We start from the raw sequence: 16,847 nt of genomic DNA on the forward strand, positions 1-16,847 counted from the left end.
TTTTTCCCCTGCCCTTTTCCTTACTAGAATTTACTTGTATTTTTTTTCCAGACTGGGAGAAAAGACAAACCATCTATGTATCTCGTGTCTGAAAACTTCAGACTGATGTAAGTGAACACCCTATGTGGGAAGCAATGGACAGACAGCCTGTTTACTGAAAAGGCGGAAAATAATCGATGTGAGAGCTTGTAGGGAGTGTTTTTGTCTGGTTTTTAAAGTATTTCCCCGGCTGCGGCTCGCAGAGGAGCACGGAGAGGAAGAAAGGAGCGGACAAGAGCAGGACAGAAACGGGAATGATATGGTAGGTAGACTGTAGCTTTTCGGCCACGATTGTGTGTGTGAGTCAGTGTGAATAAGCAGTTTTTAGACCTAACTAGTATTGGCAAAAGGCATTTTAAGGCGTTCACCTGATTTTACTTCTCCTAACATTGCAGCTTGGGTTGCAGTGAAGTGCTGCGAGTAACAAGAAACTGGGAGTTAACCCCAGTCCCCCTCCCCTCCACGGGGGCTGGCTTGATTTGAAGCCCGTTAATAGTAATCATAATGACTGCGTGATGATACGAGTGTGTATTAAAATAAAAGGCGTTCTTATGCAGGTTAGGGGTTAACGTGTGCTTGTTTAAATGGGACGTTTATATAGGAGAAAGGGACTGAGGGGGGTGGGGGTCTTAAAAATGGATCCTGTCCAAACCTTACAATTGTTTGGACAACAACACCTGGAATGCATTGGTCTGTCAGACCTGGAGAAACTCCAGGCTATGTCTGAACGTAAGGGGCAAACAGGACTTGAAATCGGGTTAGAGCAGATAGGATGTTTGGGAGAGGCTGAAGATTGTTAAACAGTTGTGTCACAGCATGTTTGCATGTTCAGTTTATTTCTTACTATGCTCTGCTTTAAAAAATAGACTTTTAATGTTTTAAAAAGCTTTGTTTATTGTAATTTCGTACATTTAAGTCGTGTTTAAGGTCTTAATATACCACGTTTTCTTCATGAAAATATATTTTAACCTTTATTGAATGTATCATTAACTTTGTAAATGCCAAAGCTGCACAGGGCTGGCTACTTGATATAGCTGGCTAATGCCTGAGGGTACCTGTACTAACTTCCTCATTTCCTTTACCCAACCTGTAACACAAAAGGCTGTGTTCTTCCTAGAAAATATTTAAAACCTTTCAAGTTATTTCTCAGGTGAGGATATTTATGTTGGCTCACTGAATGTGGAATGTCCACTCCTTTGTCCTTTAAGTTCTAGGCTGGTTAGGGTGACCTAATGGAGACAGTTAACATTATTAATCTATTTTTATGCCAGGACTAGTCACCAGTGTGTCACAGCCTAATCCTGCAGCAAAGTGGTCACTGCCCTGGAAGCCACCCCCTTTTCTTTCTTTCTTTCTTTCTTTCTTTCTTTCTTTCTTTCTTTCTTTCTGTTTTTTTTTTTTTTTTTTTTTTGGGGGGGGGGGGGGAGTCCTTCCACTGGACTTTAGTGCTTTTAATTCAAAGAGTGATCCTTCTATATTAAAGACTGACAATGGCTGATTTTAAAGCATGAGATCTCTGTGTAGCTTTATGACGTTGCCTTAAAACAGAGTATCCATTGGTTTGGTCTGTGCTGCTGTGTCATTGCCAGTTAAAGGAGACATTTTAAAACAGGAACCTTGATAATGGGTATGTGCCTTTGGTATCGTGCATCCTTTTCAAGCAAGTAGGTTGAAGCACACATTTACTGGCTGTGCTTGAATATGTGCTTTTTGATGAGTTTTCCTCCCTTTGATCTTAATCAGCCTTGTCAGGAAGACCATACTAAGGAGGAAATGCACACAGACTCGTATGCAAAGTTTTCTTGGTAAGACGGTCTCTTTGCGCTCAGGTAAATGCATTAGCAGCTGTCAGCACTTCTGTTCTGTGCTTGATTGGGCCCTTTGCAGTGCAGTCACACCTCTCCAGGAAGCATCTTCTTCCCCTAATAGCTGTGCCATTTGCCCAGGCAGCAGGCTAGCTACCAGCATACCCACTCACCCCTGTCAGTCTGTCTCTGGGATCATGTTGTGAGTCCTGGGCTTGAACATGTTCCCGAGATTAGAGGAGAACAGGCTTTGTTTGTCAGCATGTAGGCCAGAGATGAGAATGCATCCTTTGATGAGGACACTGTTCTGTCCCATATTATGTGAACAGATAAATCCAGGGTTTTTCATGCTTTGTAATAGAAGCAGCATAGGAACACTTACTCCTTACAGCAAATCTAAGATGTCAGCTCACTTGTTTTCTCAACAGTGGACCAGGGGGGGAAAAAAACGAGGAAAGGTAATTAGAAATTACCTGAGCCCTGTAGTGTGAAACATTACTTAATTCACTAAGCTAAGTAGTGATTAGTTTATTTCAATAGGGCGAAAGTGTCTCGGGCTTGTAGCACAGCACGGGCCGCTTTGCAGTGTCGACCCAGACTCTTAGATTTCTACTGTGCTGGCTGAATTAAATGGTGGACTTGCACCTGCTCCAGTTTTACTGCTTGCATACCTGTCAGAGTGAAGTTACTCCACCTGCCAAGCATGGAAAAATTTTTCCTACTCATCAGAAAACGCGTCATTCGCTAAATCTCTTTCCTCTTGTATTACAAGAGAGGGTTGCTTGCGAGTCACTGTAAGTCTGTGTTTGATGGAGAAAGGAGCTAATTATAGCGGGCAGCTTTGGAGTTTGGTAGACCAGATTACAGTCACTCTCCTCTCAATGACTGCCTTGTTCTAGTGGCTGATTATTAGGCAGAGAGAAGTGCATTCTGGGATGATTGTATCTGAATTTCCATTAGAAAGTGTGCCTGCCTCAGTTGAACTGAGGTTCTCTTCTCTCCCCTCTGTTTCGGCTCTCTTGCTCATTACAGATTTGCAGATGGGCACAGGCTGATATAAAGGCCTCTGTACTGTGACCCTGTTCTGTTCCAGAGCCAGTTTAGCTCTGTACCCTGATTGACCAATTTATGTACGAGGGAAATGACCCTGTTTTGAGGGAACAAAAAGATTAGAAAGTATTACTAATATTTCTATTCACTGGCCCTTTTCAACAAATTAGTGATCTGAGAATTTTAAATTCAACACAAATAGAATAGAATAGAATAATCCTTTAATTGTCCCACAAGGGGAAATTTGGTTCAACAGCAGCCAGAAAGACACAAACAAACAGTATACAGGACACAGAACAGAAACGTACACAATTTTTATTGCATATTTACATTAAGGACAATAGTTACTATAAACAGAGTACTGTACAGTTATTAAATTAAATAAAAATAACTACAGATAAGAGGCAAACCAGGTTGTAGTGCGAATCGGTTGATTAACTTATTGCAGTTACAGCGCAGATGTAAACATCTATGTTTGTTGGCAGCAGTTCTGATTGTACAGTCTGACAGCTGCAGGGAGGGTTAGGGTTAAATCCAGCATTGTTGGACATTTCTAGATAAAAATAAGGGCTATGGTTATGAACAGTGGTTTGAATGGTGGCTGTACGGTTCTATTGAGGTACTTTAATATTTAAAAAATATTAATACAGTGCTGACAATGTTTGAAATTACTGAGACCATCAAGGACCACAGAGGAATGGTGACCTCTGGACACGAACGGCCGTGTTTTCTCTTTTGCAAATGCGATTAAACAACAGAAGGACAAGAGCTGTGGAGCCTGAACATGAAGGGAGATCTTTAGGAACGAGGAAAAGTGAGAGTGTGATGCCACAAAGTGGGTTTTCAGTTTTTTGTTGGGGGGCCGCTACAAGGATGTTTGAGTAAAGCAAAGTGTGAACAAACTGCTGCCAGTTTCTGCTTCAGGCTGTGTTCCTGGTATGTGCCCTTTCAGCTTTGTGCTCAGGGATCAACCAATCAATGGCAGCCATAAGTAACCCTGCTGCTTGGCTATTGGACACAGCTGAATTCCATGACTCAGCATGGCCGTAGATAAGATGTTATGATTGAGGCTCTGCCAATAAAACGAGGCCACTGCCCGGAGTTCAATAGGTTGGACTTCTGCTTCTATGATTGCACGCACAAAGTTTGCACCACCTACACACACTGCCAACATGGTTCTTATCCTTAAAGTTCTCTGAGGTTTGTGGACTGTGCAGGGTGCTAGCTTAAAATGAGAGATTTGTCATGCATAAATACACGCTCCATTGGATTATCATGTTAAGGGTATAATGGCCTCTGATGGTTTTTGGATGAGTCAGTGTTTATACGGTCTGTTGAAAGCCTGTAGACATTTGAAACCTCTCTCACTCAAAAAAAAAAAAAAAAAGCAACAAAAAGACTGCTCTGAAATCCACCTACATAAGTATTAAAGGATAACTCTGAGCATGTTTGCAATCTGTGGATGCATACACGCTCACAATCATTTCCCACACTAAAGCAACACTCGGTTTTCATTTTTGTCTTAACCTGTTGTGCTGACCTAGCCCTAATCTCATTCGCAAGTCCTAATGCGTTATAGCCAAAATTGGGCTGGAGTGAGCAGGAGAAGTCTGTGTTTGTCATTGTTTGACTTTTTTTTTTCTCTTCTGGAGCTTCTCCCCCTGGTGGTGGTCCTGAATTTCCTGAAGGAAGTCCACTCACGATGCCTGGTCATGTGTTTATGCAAGGGGGATGGGGATGGAAGGCCAAAAGGAGTGGATAGGGTGGAGAAGAGGAGAGCTGAGGGTCAAAGGTGAGGGTAGGAGTTAGAAAGTGGCAACAATGGAGCCAGTTTCGTTCTTCTTTTAAGGAAGAATGGTGGCAAAATGGGAAGAAAGATTGGCTGTTTGTTAGAAAAAATCCTGTATGGTAGTAGAAAAAAAAATCAAATCCTGACCAATCAGCTGTCATGACTATTCTGGAGAGATGTAGGCAAGTCTTAACACAGACCCTCCTTTTGAACTAGTACTACCGAAAAGCCAAATTAGAATTGAGCCTCATTCAGTAGTACTTAAAACGTCAGTGCTCCAAGCACAAAGACAGTAGCATGTGTACATGTATTATAAAAAAAAAATCTACCAACTTAAATATTTAATCCATATATTCAGTATAAAATAATTTTAGTGAAAGATTGTCTGTCTTTTTTAAGTTAAACAAAGTCATTTTGATTAATTGGAGCTGTTTTGCAGACTTGGCTCACTCCAGTTGTTCTTATTGTTTCAATGTGAGTCTGACGTCATCATGTTAGTGGTCGTGTTAAAGCAGGCTGGACGAGAGCAACTGCAGATTGTACCAAATATGATCATGAAAAGCGACGACCAGCCAGCACCTGCTTGTCAGGTTTAGTCTACACTGGACAGTCCCAAGAGGGAGTGTCTGAAACGTTCTTGAGAAGTAAATGAAATTTTTTTTTTTTAGGTTGTGGTAACCTCATTTGATGAAAGAGATAAAAGAAAAATCCGTATAAGTGGGTGTGTGGTGCGGTGGTTAACACATTCTCCTAACATGTGAAAGGTCCCCGGTTCAGTGCTGGGAGGAGACACAAATCCCTGGGAGAGATGCTTCAGGAAGGGCATCCAGCCAAAGCAAACATGTCAATCCATCCGCTGTGGTGACTCCTCGCAAATAAAGGAGCAGCTAAAGGAAGCTACTTAAACTATAATCACAAGATCTAAACTGTACTTTCACTATTAAGTATATCATCAAGAGGCGTTATCTTTTTTGCTTAAGAGTTTTAAAACTTTCTGCTTGTACTTGCTGTCCTAAGTCGTGGCATGTGCTGTGGGTGTTATATGTTTTTAAGTGAAGCAATAGTTTTGTGTATTCTGATACAACTTGTTGCATGTCCATCTTTTGTGAAAGTAGAGAGCGTTAGAGGGCTGGATTTTTCGAACATTTCATTTTAACGGCATGTTTCTCTCTGCAGTCTTATTGTTTAGCGGTGGAGCCCTCGGAGCATCACCAATTGGATTAAATTCACTGGGAAAGGAGGGGGGAAAAGGTTTGTGTAACAGCAACTTGTGTATTTCAAAGAAACTTTGAGGTTGGGCTGTTATCTGTGAAGACTGGCTGGAAGCTCTTTCTGTCAGCCATAATATTGCAACTCAAAACACAAAGCAATAACTAGAATCCACACCTCAGCTGTTTGCTTTTCATTTCATTTTAACTCATTATTAGCAATAATTAGATTGGGTGGTTAGTTGAAATTGGTGGTGCAGAAATTATTTTAGTGTTTGGCAGTGTACAAACAGGAGACCTTGCAGAGGTAGGAAATGAGATGGTGAAGCTGTAATTGGGTTTAGATTTGTGTGTGGTCAACCCCCCCCCCCCCCCCCCCCCCAAAAAAAACAAAAAAAACAAACCACCTGCCTTAGGTTTGTTAGTTCTCTTAGACAATGATGTTTAGTTTGCATTATCCCGACTTGATGTTTGTTTATTGTGACGTCTCTTACAAGCTGCTTCTGCCTGGAGGTCTGACATCTTTATTGGAGGTGTCGGCATACACCTGCGATGCTCAGACAAAGGAGAGGTGGAGAGTGGGAGGCTGAGAAGTGTTCTGTTTCGGAAATATTCTAATTAAGGTTGGCAGCTTTTATCACAGACTGATAAGCATTGGAGAAAAAGGAGAGGGACAGGAGTTGAGAGGAGAGTGAGGGGGGGAAAGGGCTTGCAGACCCAGACAACCAGAGGCCTCAAAAAGAGGTCCACTGGAAGTTTTTCATTTATGAGTTGTGTAGATTGCTTACGCTGCTCCTTTGCTTCCTCTTTTCTCTCCTGTATTTATTTATTTATTTTTTAGTTTTCACAAAATGTTTTTGTTTATTTCTGTGCCCATGGCGCCCTCCATCACTGGATTTTCTTGCCCTTGGAGAGCAGCGCAGTGGTCGTCTGAGCCGCGGTTAAGGACACAGGAAGGGCACCACCTTGTCACTAGACATTTGCTTCAGATACCACTTCAGGGGGATCTGGCCAGCACTGTGGCGGTCTTTGGCATCTCCACCGTGAATACGTGCTGACGCTGTCTCTCTCCTGCATATACATGGCTGCACAAAAAAACCTTGTATCTGGAGAGGGGACATGTTTTACAATGTTGTGATTAGGTATTCTGAAGTTGTATCTTGCCAAAGGCATTTTAACATGTGCAAATCATTACATTAAATGTTTCAGAATTGGTTGTTTTGAGTAATAAGGGCAATGAAACTGTGTGGGGGACAGAAACATATACACTACTTTATGTACAGGCAATGAGAGCAACAGCAGCTGACCTTTCCTCACGCTCATAACATAACTGTCAGCATGGTTCTGGCCATTCGGCAGCTATGTGACAACGGACATCATATCCTCTTTAAGGTGAGAAGATAAGGTGGCTTTTCATAGCCATTTGTTATCACAGGCAGTAGGCCCCTGACACCTCCACATCCCTTATCTGGCTTTGTCCCAGTTTTTGGCCCAAGCCTGGGCTCATGCGTGCCCAAGGCTGATGAGTAAGCACCGCTCAGCCCGCGGATGGCTGTGCCTGCCGTTATCGATCGCAGCGGCACCGCCTGTCATCCAGCCACCACTTATCTAATGATGCCCATGCTATTGTCTCACGCTTTGGAAAACTGCCATTAAACAGAAAGTGACGGCTGATGGCGGCGTCAGTGAATATTTATTTTAATAATAGAGGAGACATACCTAAAGTGGGATCCACTGTAGCGTGCTTGTGTCCGTCTGTTCAGGTATTTGACTTCACAGAGTGGAAGGATTTGGGGATTTCAGCCTACACTGATGTCCGTGTGCACAGGCCGCCAATAAAACTAAGAGCGCGTAGTCCGATGTGGATGATACAGTGCGTAGGTCACATGAGATTGTTTGTTTGAAAAGTGAGTTTAAGCAGGAAAGAAGGGAACTGCGAAGGGGAGAAGTTAGAAATGATAGCAAAGATCAAAAAAAGCAACAAGAGAAGCACAGACAGTGGCTCCGGTGGAGAGTTTTGTTCCCACAGCTACAGCATATAGACAAAGCTGTGAATAGGCTCTCTCTAGGTTCAACCCACAGCCATACCACTTTTTTTAAAAGGAACCTAGGCTGGCCGACACTCTGTTATGCTGTCCTCGTCACAGGCTGTGCTTTCTTTCTGCCCACTCCCTTTCTTTCTGTTGTTGGCTGTCTTTGTTGTGACGCTGGTTGGTTGGTCTGCATTAAAGACAGATCATGATTTCCACCAGTCTGCAACACTTTGTGCTGACCTGGTTGTGACTGTCCTACTCTGATTGTTACTGTTGTTAGGCAAACACACATACGCGTGTGCTTAATAAAAACCCCTGTGATGAATCACGTGAAATTCTTTAATTTAGAGGATTTCCGGAAGGGCTACCCTGACGCGCAGTACTCTTTAAAACTTCTAGACATTTTAGATGCATCCGTCAGGCAGTCCCAGCAAAGGAAGTTGATTTATCTGTGCCAAATTTAATCAGAAGGGTGAAACTGTAATCCCAACCATACAGAATTACAGATTTTCAGTATTGACACTTATGTTGGAGGCCTCACAGTATCTGGAGCTCAACACCATGGAGTTACTTTAGGATTACATGATGAGGCTAAAGCTACTGAGACAGGATTAACCACAGAAGAACTTGACGTTTCCCAAGATACTTGGAAAAATTGACCCGGCAACCTTTAAACGCTACATACATGTATACCAAGGAGAAACAGCGCTGTTTAAAAGTAAAGAGTAGTCAAACTCAATACTGATTTGGTGTTGTTTATTTTTGTGTTTACTCCTCTTTGTGCTTCTGAAAGCACCCTCACTTAACAGTCATTAATATAGCTACTGTGCCATTTTAGAGGATTGCACATGGATTTTTCTGAGTTGGGGTTTCCTGGTGGTGACATGGGTCATTTCTCGTCTCAGTGCCATAATTTCCCAGGATGCAGTCGAGGCCCCAAGGTCCATAGCTCTTATGTCAGAGTTCATTTCCTGTTGGAGTGCTCCAGCAGCTCCTGATCCACCATTTTCTAACATTCCTGACAAGAACTGGAGTAATCCGTGTCACTTCCCCATCAGTTATTTGAAATTGTGGGTTGTTTTTTTTTTTGTTTTTTTAGAATCAGCTGAGGGAGTTGCGGGGAATTTCCCACAAATTACCCAAAAATTTCAAACCATGTTGAAGTCAGTTTACAGTGAATAAACGAAGTGTAGTTGAAGTGAAACTATGCTTGAAACAGCAGTGTGAAATCATTCATCTAGTTTAAGATTAACCTGCTGACGTTAACTTTATGAATCATAGAAGCGAGGGAGTGCAGTGGTTTTAAAAGGAAAACTTCTCCTTTCACTTTTGTGAATCATTACAAACCGAAAACTTAACTCGTAAACATTTTGCTTTTTCGAAGTTGCTGTTTTTGGTTCGAAGGTTATTCGGAGAGAAATATTGCCTCACCAAAGCGCAGCTTACATCCACCAAGGAGAAGACACTGCAGACCTTTGTGGGAAAATGTTGCTGTGAATTGTTGATGGGTTGGTTTCCTGTAGCTTAAATCCATGTAATTTCCCCCCCAAAAAAACCCAAAACATATTTTTGGTGGAAAAGATGAATATAAGACATTGGAATTTGAGTGGGAAAAGGAGAGAATAATGCATGTGTACTGAAAAGAAGACATGCAGCATTTAGATTGGGCTGAATGTCTTAATTGTCGTCATTTGCACAGGTGTATGTGACCTTTCAAATCAAATGCAATTGAAATTCGGCATTTACAAACGATTGCATCCATTAAAGAAAAACACCAGGTATTTAGCTTCTATTTCAAGGGTTTCAGATTTCTAAGATCTTGTGCAACAGTGAAACTGGCTTTTGCATTTGTAGTTTAGTCGGTGTGGATCCTGCATTTCAAGTGTTCAAGCCTAACTGAGTCATTTTCCCTGAATTGGCTAAGCCTTGCCAGAGCCACACACACGACTGTTTTTCCATGCACTGTGTAGACCGCAACTAGTAAAAGGACATTTACATGTGCCCTTAGCAATGAATTAAAGATTAACACTTACTAAATGTTTAAAAAGGCGTTTTAAGAACACTGTTTGTGTGAATGTGTAATTGAATTGAGGTTTCCAATGTAGTGCAGAAATGAAGGATCATATCATAGCATATTAATATCGTATTTCAGTATTTGTGAATTTTCTGTGGCTTATAACTCAATTTTACGACGATCCCAACAAAGAGTGAAGTTGCTTCTCAAGCTTATGTGTAGCTACCGTTACTCCTGCACAAAAAACCCAAAACAGTTTATTCATGTTTATTCATGCAGGCTCTTATGCTTTAAGTCCTGCAGCCACACCACGAGCAGTTAATCACTAACGACTCTGAATGACTAATGGCGTGCTCATCCGCCAGCGATTGTGGATTCAGTTCTGTTTCCTCCATAAAACATACCTGTGACACTTTAAGCATTACAAACGCTGATGGGCACTTTTACAGTTACAATTTTCAGCTCACAAATGCTCTATCTATGCAAGTACTTTGTGGGCATGCCAACAGGCATGAAGGTACCCAGAAGGTAACATTAGTGGTATGTTCATGTTGAGACTTTAAGACTACAACAGAATAGAAACAGCATCTGTTACATTACGCAATAGCGTTTTACACCATGTGCTACAGTTTTGTGCACATACCACATGACTCTAAGTAAGACTTTTTTCTTTAGAGCACAATATTTTAATGTTTATTTTTTAAATTATTATTATTTCACCCGCCATTACGGTCCAGCTCTAACTGCGTAGTTTCAGCATGACTTGAGCTTATATTTCCTTGAATCCATATTCACTGAAGTCACGCCTCATTCCTCATTTGGGTTACAACACTTTTTGTGACAGAAAGAAACGGCGAGCAGTGTAATCCTGATTTACTCAAAGGTGCAGTGTAGCAGTTAATAATTTTAAACAGAGCCAGAAAGGTTTTGGGTCATGTTGAGAAGAAGTTTTGTCACCACAAAAAAACAGTAAAAAAAAATTATTCAAAAAAGTTCCTCGAGCAGCTCTATCACCTGCTCTTTGTGTGTGTGTGAAAATATGCATGTGCTTTAGAGAGACCTAGAGTCACAAAGAAGTGATTTGGAACCTGAAATAACAAGAGAATGATTGTACAAGGAGAAGATCCAAAGTGTATTATATCCATTAGCTTAGGAGTTGACGTAACATGTCAGATTCTTTAATGTTTTGATTGCAGTTCTTGTTTAGGCCCAAGACTAGTTTAACCTGCCCTTAAACAATGATTCGAGGTGTTCCACATGAGCAAGTGTTAGACCTTAAGCAACCCTATTTCAGTAAGAGTCCCATCCACAACTTTTCAGTTTTCGCTTCACAACTCTGTAAATACACCTTCTCTCAGTCTGAGGTCTCCCGGTGTTTGAACATCGTGATTTAGGCTGTAGGAAATTTTGCTACTCTGACTGTTCACATGCAGCTTTTAGACTGCAAAGCTGAGCTTCCATTTAAGGCCTTGCCTTTTCCTCTCTTCCTTTCAGTCGTGCCTTCAGAGGTTATAGTTGACAGGAGACATGGGTGGGTGATGTCAGCCCTTTCCTCAGGGAATTCAGGGGTCTTTAGGGGTCCTGTGAGGTTGGGCAGCAGCTCCAGACGGGAAACGGTGATGGTAGAGAGGGGAAGGAACAGCTCCCTTTTGTTTTGTTTTGATCACGTCAGTGCTAAAGAGGGAGACACAGGATGTCTATTGCCAAGAGGAGCATTTGTGCATAGACGTATGCTGGAGCTGTTGGAAATACTTGGCACACTACCAGTTTTCCAGATTTAAGTTTAAATCGCAGTTTTGCTGCCTTTTGCATTCATTTTTTTCAGAATTTCTTTGTTTTTTGCTACAAGGGTGTAAAAGACGTTTGCATGAAAAGCTGGGAAAACTTCAGCTGCAAGAAACACAGAGTTTGCATTCGTTAATGCTGCGTCACTGACTTGTTCAGTAGGTGTATAATATTTAACATCATGTGCTAAACACTTGAGCGGTGGTTGTGAGAGCTCTGCTAGCGTGTGGGGCTCCTGGGTCTCACTGATGATGTACCATTGTAAACAGTTCCCACTGCTTGCACAGCTGGGGCACACTTGGCAACCTCTGCAGTGCATGTGAAGTGGGATGGGGAGGAGGCAGTCGGAGAGCGCTAGGTTAGCGCTGGACGGCGAGTGACTGGACTGATACAGCAGCGGAATGCTTCGAGGGCCTTTGGGGCATGATACGAACTGCAAAAAAGGAAAAGTGAGTCCAGGGGAAACAAGAGCATAAAACTGATTATAAATGACAAATCCCCAGCTCTTACAACCAAACAGTGTTACCTGCTCTATCCCGAGGATGGTAAAATGCAATCACAACAGCTCTGAGCCCAATTCAATCTCCTGTATGTATTCTGCGTGCATGTGTTGTGAGTACCATTGTGTTTGTGGCCTCCCCGATTTCAACAGTGACAGGAAATTTTGCCCCTCCTCTTCACTGTCCTCCCTTCATCCTCTACCCTCTGCTCGGTGCCTGGCGCTGATTGGCTGGAGGGAAAGCGAGGGATGAGGTTTTGTCGTCTAATCTGCCAGCAGATCGCCACTGATGGGTCTCTGTAGAATGGCTTTAGTAAATTACTGTTCCAGGGAAGGGCAAATCCCTTCTATCAGATAGCAGCTCTCTCTTCATCTCTCCCTCTATTCCAAGTCCCACACTCTTTCTCTTCAGTACGTCAGTCAGGCTCTGACTTTATCTTTTTATCACCATCTAACTCTCCTGTTCCCTTCACAGTTGTCCACTACTTTGTGTTTTCTTCTCTTCTCTTCCCTTCTCCTCTTTTCTTTTCCCTCTCACTTTTCCAAACTTGAACACCTCACGATGCACACCTGTTTGTGCGTCTGCACATTACGCCTGATTTTCCGTGCCGATGGGCCTCACACCTGGAGTGAATTAGATGAGCTGGTGTCAGAAAGAGACGCACTGTGAGTTTTGCTCCGAGGCTACTCATTGACATCGGCACATTACAGTCCCTGTGAACAGTTTCCCCTATTCCCTGGTGTGTTCATGCGTGTTAACAAGATGGGCCAGTTTTGAGAGCAGCCATCTTGCCTCTCAGTGTGTGTGAAATTGCACAAGATAATACAGTACATCCTGAAGAAGGGTGTTTGCGGATTAGAGGGGAACTGTTTTATGCATATGGATTTAGGTTTGCATACCTGTGCCACAAAAGATATCACAGGAATAAAGAAGATTAGGGAGGGAGAAGGATATTGAAAAAAACAAGGGAGTGTTTTTGTCTACCTGTAGCCTGCTGTGTGGGTGCACTCTTGCCTGAGGTGGGGAATGTTGCTTGGCATGAAAAGCTGAGCGAAGCCAAACTCCAAGTGACCTCCTGTGTTTTGTTACAGCTCAGTCTAACTCCTCCTCAGTTGTGTGAAACTGCCAGCATTCTTCTGCTCTGCCGTGACATATGGTAGCCAGGCATGTCTGATGTCACAAAGTACCATAGTTTCTGTGATGATTCTCTGTCTTGACAATTTGCAGGTGGGGTATGGTGAAAGGTGGAGACGCCACACGCGAGTACATTTCAATTTAAAAGGGAGATTTGTAGAAAATGCTGCCGTGGGAGAGATCACTGTTGTTTCTGTTGAATATCTCTGAGCTACTGAAGCCACTTTAGCATTATACGTGCATTATTTGTGTTTTAATACTCACTCAGAGAGTCCTTAAATCACTGTCAAAGACACTGAGAGACACTGTCATAGCATAGAAATGATCCAAAATGCACTGCAGGATAAGCTACATGATCTCAGCTTGCTTTGGGGACCAGGCCTCAGTGTCTCTTAATGCCGGTGGCTGTGACGTCATAAGCGAGGAAGCATAAGTGCAGCTAGAAAGAATAATGGTCTGTGCTGTGGCTAAAAACAAATGGCCATCCTGCTTTCTAATTGTCGCTTGCCAAGAGCTTCTGCCATTGTTTTGTTTACTGTTTATACTTCTTTTTTTCCTCTTATGTCAGACGGAAGGGAAACTGTGTGCTGCAGTGACTCATACCATCTTGGTACAAAGTACTACCTAACCAGCTAGTGCTGGTTTTTAGCCTTACATAATGCAATGTTTTGCCATTAGTAGAAATACATTACAAATATTTCTTGAACAGAATGCCATACCTGCACGTTTTAATTTTGGAATGTTTAAAACTCTTTTATGATGAGATGATTTATTTATTTATTTATTTTTTGGCTATACTGTTAGCATGACGTGTTTCACTAAACATGATTCACAATAACCCAACCCACTGTTTTGTAACTGTTTTATGAGTGTTTGCGGTTAAAGTAGAAGTTTTGAATCATACACTGGCTTTGATTATTGGCAAGATAAGCGCTTTACAAGGAACGCCAAAACTCTAATCATCTGAAGGAATTTGTCTTTGGTGTCTTTGTGTTGGGGGTAAACACACATTTCTTGACGTGTGGACATTGCTGTTGCACAAACAATTGTACTCGGTCACCAGTTGAGTCCAAGATAAGGGCAAGAGCACAGTTAACATTGCAGATGCATTATGGCTGCAATAAATAATTCTTATCATTTACTCAATTTTCTCCTGGAACTTCTCCTGACTCGGCCAAAGTTTACATAAATTTGGTGGCAATGATCAAGAAGAAGGCTGCTAAATTCCTAAATGGAAAAACGCAAGACACTAAGTGTTGTTGCAGTATTCCGAAGCTGTCTACAGATTTAACTAATGCATTCAAGTCAATATTACTCTTACTCTTAGGCAGCTGTCTTGTGATTTCTTTAAGTAGTCTTCAGGAGTATTTCTTCTGTTACATTTTCTTCTGTCCAGGTATGCTTTTACTGCATTGCCAGTGTGTTTGGGAAAATTTCTATGAATCTGGCAAATTAATCTGTTGCCAATTTGATGCTTTCTAGATGGTATTGCATGGTGGATCAAAATCAGAAGTCCAACCTCAAATGATGACAGACCCTCTGCTGTGTTTTACAGACTACCTGTTGTAACTCTTTCCTGAACTTCTCCCTACTTATTGACAATGATCTGAGCCAAAAAATTCCAATTTAAATTCATTAAATTTAAATTCATGTGACAAATAAAGAACCTTGAACCTTGAACCTTGAATTACTCTATAAAACCTGTTGGGACTCATTTTCCTTCCAGTTTTTGTGTAATTTGGCATACTTTAGACTTTTCACCCTGTTTTCTTTTCTGAAGAATGGCTTTTTTGACATCCACACTTCCACTGAAACGATTTCTGATAAGGCTTTGGCAAAACATTCCTCCATTTGGTGAAACAGTTCTCTGAAAATGGTAAGGTACAAAGACTGGACTGAAAATAAGTGAAAAAAAACTTTCCAAAAGACCAAAGAACTGTTGTTCAAGGCCATTTTTAAAAATTGCAAGAAGGTCTGATTCCTTGGAAGCAAAATATAAAATAAAATGAGAGGTGGCAGAAGACCTTTGCAGAGCATTGTGTATATTAATGTTAAGCTACACCTGGATTGTTTATGCCCATAGCTTCTAGTCGGTATTGCTGCTTGTGAAAGTGGATAACAGTAACGTTAATTCTTTGACCTTAACACAGAATGTTTGATCCTTCAGTCCAGATTAATTTTGCAAAGTATTTTGAAAGACTCGAAGGGCTCGTCCCGAGGAGATGCAAAGACAGGCTCAGGAAGAAAAAGCTATAGCTAATGAGAGGAGAAGAGCAGTACACCAGGCAATATGCCGCTGCTAGGGAGCAACCAGATTAGATTAACTCCATATTATAAATATGTATGTCCATCTAAATGTTATATTTTCAAATTAGTTAGTTTACAAGTGTGTTGATAAAATGTGTATCATATACATTTTTATGCTTTATGCTTTGACTTTTTTTGTTAATTTAAACTTTTATGCCAGTCAAGAAGCCAGAGTTGAACTACCCACCCTACAGCTCACAGCTGCTACCACAAATAGAATATTATTTTATACAAGGCTGTTGCAGCCAACATATCTATGCTCTCAAAGCAAAAGAGAAGTAATAAGTGTGCATTTTGTAGGCAATGTTGCTCTTTTTGCCTTACTGCAGTAAGGCAACAAGTCACCTGTAATATTAGGGTGTCGCCTGGACTACACTTGCAGGGTAGTAGTTATGTCTTATTACACCTAATAGTGTGCAGACTGGCTTAATTCTTACTGGAGTACTAACGCAGATTAGAATGACAGGACTCAGGATGACTCCTGTTCGCTGAACCCCACCCTTTTTATCGACTGTCTCTCCCCACAGTCTGAAAGGAAGCATCTGCCTGCCCCTCTGTCTCCCCGCTCCTCACCACACAAGCTCTCTCCCTGTTTCCACAGCCCACACTGCTATCATTGCAGCTGTTAGCTATCCAGCTCACACCGATGTTGGAGCCTCTAATCTCTCTAGCATAAAGGCCATGCAAAGAGAATTTATGTTAGCCTGCCACGAGAATGAAAGGAGAAGCGGAGAATCGTTTGAGCAGGTTGACAGATAAGGCTTTTGTGCTTTCTGTGTGGTGCTTTTTAAGCCATGTTAAGCTGCTTAATTAGACATAATCTACAGACCCCAGACTGAGGCGGAACTAATGAAGTTAAAAGACTCAAATCCCATCCTGCCATCACACTCTCCACTGCTCCACACCATCACCCGTGCTTCTCCGTCTCATCGCTGCGCCGTCCTATCTGCTGCCTACCATCGTCCTTCCTCCTCCTCCTCACAACACACTCTGCTCTCTCTTCCTCCCTACCATCCCACTGTTTCCTTTTAACACTTCAATCCCACCCAAACATTCTGCCTACGGGACAACCTTAAACCTTGAACACAAATAACTTGCCCATCATCAGCATAGTTTCTTTGGAGCACCGAATTGTTCCCATCTAGCATCAGCAGGATATGCTCAGAAGAAATAAAAAGGTCAC

The 16,847-nt window shown here is 41.9% G+C and overlaps 1 protein-coding gene across 2 annotated transcripts in view; it reads left to right on the forward strand.

Moving 5' to 3' along the window:
* The first annotated feature begins 242 nt into the window (after positions 1 to 242).
* arhgap35a (Rho GTPase activating protein 35a) overlaps positions 243 to 16,847 on the forward strand; it is a 58,786-nt gene continuing 42,181 nt past the window's right edge. Inside the window, exon 1 of one of the 2 annotated variants that reach the window (XM_026192419.1) lies at positions 243 to 301. The gene's annotated coding sequence lies outside the window, so the exon portion shown is untranslated. Of the gene's footprint in view, positions 302 to 666; positions 769 to 16,847 lie in introns of those variants that run through there. The other variant, XM_026192420.1, reaches the window with a different exon arrangement.

Source organism: Astatotilapia calliptera, chromosome 14 (assembly GCF_900246225.1).
Source record: "Astatotilapia calliptera chromosome 14, fAstCal1.2, whole genome shotgun sequence".
Lineage (NCBI taxonomy): Eukaryota > Metazoa > Chordata > Actinopteri > Cichliformes > Cichlidae > Astatotilapia > Astatotilapia calliptera.